Source organism: Vicugna pacos, chromosome 10, assembly GCF_048564905.1.
Source record: "Vicugna pacos chromosome 10, VicPac4, whole genome shotgun sequence".
NCBI lineage: Eukaryota > Metazoa > Chordata > Mammalia > Artiodactyla > Camelidae > Vicugna > Vicugna pacos.
The window spans coordinates 14,799,083-14,805,082 of record NC_132996.1 but is presented as its reverse complement, the minus strand read 5'-3'; positions in this window follow the sequence as shown (position 1 = coordinate 14,805,082).

The following is a 6,000-nucleotide window of genomic DNA, read 5'->3' as shown; positions in this document are numbered from 1 at the left end:
GTGCTTTTACTTTCTTAGAGTAGTGTTTTATTTTTACTGCGTTGTCAAAAAACCTATTAAAGAAGATTTGCCCAGGAAATGCATCTTTCTTCACCACCCTTTCCCTTTCTCCCCAGATGCATTCCTTTAAGTTTAGCAGAGGTAGATCTTATTCCTATTTTTACACTCATGCTCTAATACTTTTCAGGGGTAAAGGTTACAAGTCTTCTGATTCCTAACCCAGGATTCTGTTCATCGCACACACTGGAGGAAGCTGAGCAAAATGATGAAATTGGCAGGCTCTCAGGGAAGAACAGAACAGCCACCAATTATCCCCATTTTTTAAAGTGATTTCTGTTTTTCCCATCTCTGAATTTAAATCAAATTTTAATGAAAAGAGAAGAAAATAAAGACAGTTTCCTGCTAATGCCATTTGGTGAGCAGGTAACTGCCATGTTTAAACAAGGATGCAATTGTACCTAGTGGGTATCCAGTTACATGACTGAAGATGCCAAGCTGACTCAAGAGCTGGTATTTTCCTGAACTGGGTAGTCCCTGGGAGGCTGGAGACTAAACCATGTGGCACATCTAACCACAGAGCACGGACATGTGTGGTAAGGTGCTTTACATTCCTGAAGGCTCACCTGGAGAGGGCACCCTGGAAGATTTAACTGCTTTCTCCCTAGCCAGTGTATTGGCTATCATATTTTTTTTTAGCAGGCAAGTAAGCTCCCTGGTGGATATTTCTCACCACTAAAATGAATTATATTGTCGTCCTAAAAGGATAACTAGGGTCAGATGAATGTGCTGATAGAGGTGAACAGATACACTGTTACGAGACAACAGAGAGAATTTCTTTCTCAGAGTAGGTGTTGTTAGGAAGATTTCACTCCCTGGGTGAAAGGATAAGAGTTGAGAAATACGATCCTGCAATGACGAGTGTCAATGGGCAACGTGTGCAGCTGACACAATGCATGGCCACCTCCCCTTCTTTATTGCCACGTAGTCAGGAGCATTTATGGGGTGCTGGTTATCATCTAAATGCCGGGGTTGTCTCTGGGTCAACCAGAGCTCATTCAAGCTCTGATTCTTACAGAAGCCCGATATAACTCTGATCAAAAGTAAAGCTTCTGCTAAAATTCTAGTAGTCATAAAAATGTGAAAGGATTCCTCAAAATGAACCAAACACTGCAATCTTTACATTTTCTCAACCAGAGTAATAGATAGTCTTGCCACACACTTGATCATCTATTAAGTTATGAAAAAAAGCATTATCATGTCCTTGTGTGTTGAATAATTTTCCTTTCTTTGACTCCCTTTACTTCCCCTCCAAGTTTTGCTCCTATTGAGGCATTCCTCACCCTTACCAATTCTTAAACTGTAGCTTAACACTGCATTAAGGTTTCTGGGGATTTTGCTACAGTGTAAAATATAATTTAAAAAATCTATTTTTAGCTTCAGTAAATAAGAATATCAATCTTCTTTATAGGAGAAAATAACAATTCTGTATATTCGCTTAAAAAAAAATTAACAGTATCTGTTCTAAAACAACATTGCTTAACTCTTTGCTAATTTTAAATGATTCACGTGGTCTTTTTTTCTCTTCTCCTTTAGTGGACCCTTCTTTGCTAAGTGTTAGGAGTCTGCTTCTTTCCTTTGAAAATCCTCATCTAGCTAGCCTTCGCAACTCTGTCCTTTGAGAATACTACGGAACGGAATAAAGACATCGGGGTAATGGAAGGGAGATTTAGACAGAAGGAAGCGGCCAGTTCTCACTGTTCTGTGGCTGCTGAAGCAAATGTCAATCTCATTATGCTTGACTTCATTTATTTCCTGCCTCATGAGTTTATAAAAAGCTGACTTTCTTTTCCTGAACAAGAAGCATGTTATGGTCACGTGAAGAGAGAACAGCAGTCATTTGTTTTAATATCAACATTTCCCTGGGTGGTTAGAAAGCTGGTGAAGTTACAACTTTCGTCTATGAATCTAGATTTAAAATTACACTATTAGCATTTCCTAGAAACTATACTGTTACGTATTTCTCCATTATAAACTTCTGGAGGACATAATCCCTTTACCACAACTGTCACATTTTAAAATTGCTAACTGGAAATAAGTTCTAATAAGCAAAGCATATAAGATGAACAAATTTAGAATCGAAGATATATAGGGAAAAAGACGGGAATTTTCTGTATCTGAATCTGGAATTAACACTCAGCACCTTATTTTCCACCTAACACTGAGTAGTTTACCAGGAGATTCAAACTAATAGAACTAGATATGACATATTAGACGTGTATGTGACAGGGAGGGGCGAGGGCCTTTCAGCAGCAGAGATTATGGACCTGGAGATCGTCATCCTAAGTGAAGTAAGCCAGAAAGAAACAAAAATGCCATATGATATCGCTTAGATGTAGAATCTAAAAAAAAAAAGGACACAAATGAACTAATTATTTATAACTTAGATGACTAATTTCTTGAATATATGTGGGCACATTTGACTGTCCTTTATGATTGGATTACTGCATTCTGTTGATTCTTATTTTGTGCTTGGCTTTATTCCTTTGATAACTATGTAAGTTTAAAAAGCTAAGGCTCTAAATTGTTCTTAGAAACAATGATCAGTACATATATGTAAACTGAAAAAAAAAGAAAGGAAGAAAGAAAGAAAAGCCAAACTCAGGTTTCCACACGTGGCGAACTCAATGGATGACTTGAAGCACATTTTTCATCTTTCATTGTGCTTCAGATTCCTCAACTGCCAAATTACAGTCCTCCTAACTTCAGCATTTTATGTTCTGTAATATAACTGGATGTGAAATTATCTTGGCTAGCACAAGAAAAGGGAACTTTTCATCATGAGTGGCACTTTTAAATAGTCTCATGGTTTGCTTAGAAAAATCACTGTTCAGCTGAGTTAATCATCCTTAAGGAAAAAATATTTTTTTCTTTACTTAGTTTTTTTCTCTCTAATATAATGAATACTCTTCAGCACCAACATTATTTATTGATGAAAACTCTGGCCCACTTGCTTTTAGCAAGCCTCTTTAACAATGCTTTATAATTTAAATCCATCACCTGTTGTGAATGCTCCAAGTAAACACTTGATTTGGGGAGGGGGGGTTTAAGGAACATGGATATATAGAGTCAATCAATTCACGCTATGCTTTGTCCACATGGCTTTTCTTTCTTTGTTTTAAGTGTTGTACAATCAACCAACTGGCACTTACAATCACTAAATAAATAGCTATCAATCATTTCACTTTTAACTTGCATTAAAAAAAAACAAGATAAGTAAGAAAAACCAAAAACACAATAAACATGCTCTAAATGTATGTGTAGGGGGTGTGTGTGTGTGTGAATATGAGTTTATTATTATTGTTGATATGCAAAAATCACAGCGTTCTCTTAACCTAAAGCAGGAGACCCCAAGAAAGATTAAGAACTGAATGGAGGATTCTGTTGGATTCTTTGGGGGGCATATAAAGAGAATTTCCTTTACTTTGTGCACACAGTTAATTTCTTAGTATAATGCTATAAAAAATTGATGGTTTCTTCCAAAAAAAAAAATCAGAGAATGGAAAGATACAGGTGAAAAAATCTATCATGATGGTTATTTTGTTCAGAGGTTCTTAAAAAGGGGTCTTCTGGAGACTTGGGGCCTCCCAAAATTGTATGTAATACCATGCAGGTATGCCATAACATTTATTTTCAACCAGGTTCTCAAAAAGTTACATTAATAAAAAAAAAAAAGGCTAGTAACTATTGATCTAGTCCAGTAAGAAATCTTAAGCCCAGAATGAGGAGAAATTTGCCACAGTCTCAGAGTAGCCAGTGCCATTGAACATAATAAACCCCTAAAGCTGAGACAGGAAGGGGGCAGGGCACAGCCACTCAAGGAATGCTACAGCGATTAACATCAAAATGCTGGAAGATTCAACCGCCAGTGGGCCTTGAGGCTCAGGATGGTGAGAGATTTAACTTTTAGCAGATCTTGAGTTTCACTATACGCCCATTGTAATAGATTAACATGCCCACAGGCGCCATGGCAGTCCCAAGGCTAGCCGCAAAAGGTCAAAGTGGGAAATGGCCAACTTCCTGGGAATCCCAGCCCCTTCCCCAGGCTAGTTAAATTGGTCCTTCCACTTATTAGCATATGAAGCCACTGAGCCCATAAAAACTGGCAGCATGGTGCCTCGTGGCCACTGCCGCCTCTCTCTCTTTCTCTTTCCCTCTTCAGAGACGGAAGAGGAATGTCTATAGAATGTGTACCTACTTTTACTCTAATCTGAGCACCCAACCCCCATTCCTCGTGGTCTTTTTCTTGCTTTTTGATGTATCTCTCTGAATAAATCTACCTTTACTCAACTGTGGCTTGTTCTTGAATTCTTTCCTGCACGAAGCCAAGGACTCACACTTGGCGGGGCACGTCCCAGGGGCTCAACCGAAGCCAGGGACACGTCCTCCTCGTGCCCCACATCCATTTTCCTGCGTCAAAGCCGCTCCGCTCACGGCAGTGCATACTCAGGCAGATTCCATTTGTTAAACTTGTGTCATCTTGTGAAGAAACTCTGTCTGCTTTATTGCTGCAAAGGTAAAGTAAGCTTACAGAGATTTCAAGGATGACATTTCAATTTTAACATTTATTGCCACTAAAATTACAGTTTTAAGATTGGGCTGACAAGAATTGGCCCCAGAGAAAGAATCCCCCGAAACAAAACAAAGCTTTCTTATGCAGGCATGATGAAGTCCTGGTTTCATTCCTACTTACAGAAGCAAAAATTTCGTGTTTAACACTCAGTGTTTGAACATTAAAATAGGCAAAGAGGCTCACCCAGAAAGGAAGACTTATTCGGAAAGATCATTCTCCTTGAAAAATCTTCCACCAGTTTTACTGAAAGTAGGTATACTAATATAATCACATAAATAAATTATAACTATTAGAGACTATCGTATACCAAGCCTGTACTAACTCAAGTTTCTTCTGAACAGTTCTCTCTGTTCTGTGTTTTTGTGAAAATTATTTTTATTTTAGAAAGTGTTGCCAAGATGTGCTTACTGGTTATTAAATATGCCTTCAGAGCTAAATCTGCAGGAACATTGCACATTTCCCATATCTTTTTTCTGACTCGCTTTCCTTTCATAGAAGGGAAAAGAAAGAGGTCCAAGGAGAGGAAGAACTAGCTGTACGTGATATGTTTCTGGGCATTTAATGCTAGATGGGTTAACATGCTTGATTGCTATTGGTGAATCAGAGCAAAAAATGACAGCAGCATCTATCATATTATGTTCTATACTGCAACATTTTAATGGAGGCAAGAAAAGCTACGCCGCTGATTTCAGCAATGGGCACTGTCTGAGAGCAACAGATGTCTGCCAAACAAAATCACTAAATTGTAGAAATACCTTAATTCTTAAAATAGAGAAGTGGATTTTTCCTCTGAGCCAAGGGTACGGTCAGGGAGCATAAACTGACAGGATCACCCAGCACTGCCCCAACAGGGACTTTACGCTCACTCATTCTTCCTCAAGACTCAGAATACCTGACAGTACAACAATAATTATCTTGATTCTGAACTTAAATTTGAATAATCAATGAAGTGTTGTCTCTTGTATAAAAAGTCAAAGAAACGTTTCCTATTCAGGAATGTGACTATACTCTCAAAGTCTCCAGCATAAACCAACGTGCGACAAAGGAGAGAGAACTCCTATCTCAGTGACCACGGACGACACAACACTCTTTGGTCTTCCAAGTGCAAACTACATAAAGCAGCTTAAGAGGCTAAAAACGAAGACAAATGACACTAGGGGGAATAAAAGAGTAAATAAAAATAAGAGGCCAAAATGCTGGAAAGGAAAGAAAGCTATTAGTCTACACGTCCCTTTATAATTTACAGGAATGATATCTTCCTCACTACAATGCAATCATAATAGATTAAATAAATTGGGGATGAAAAGGACCGATTAAATCATTGTGTCTAACGCATGCCAAGGGAGGGTAGACTTCTCTAGACCAAAGAA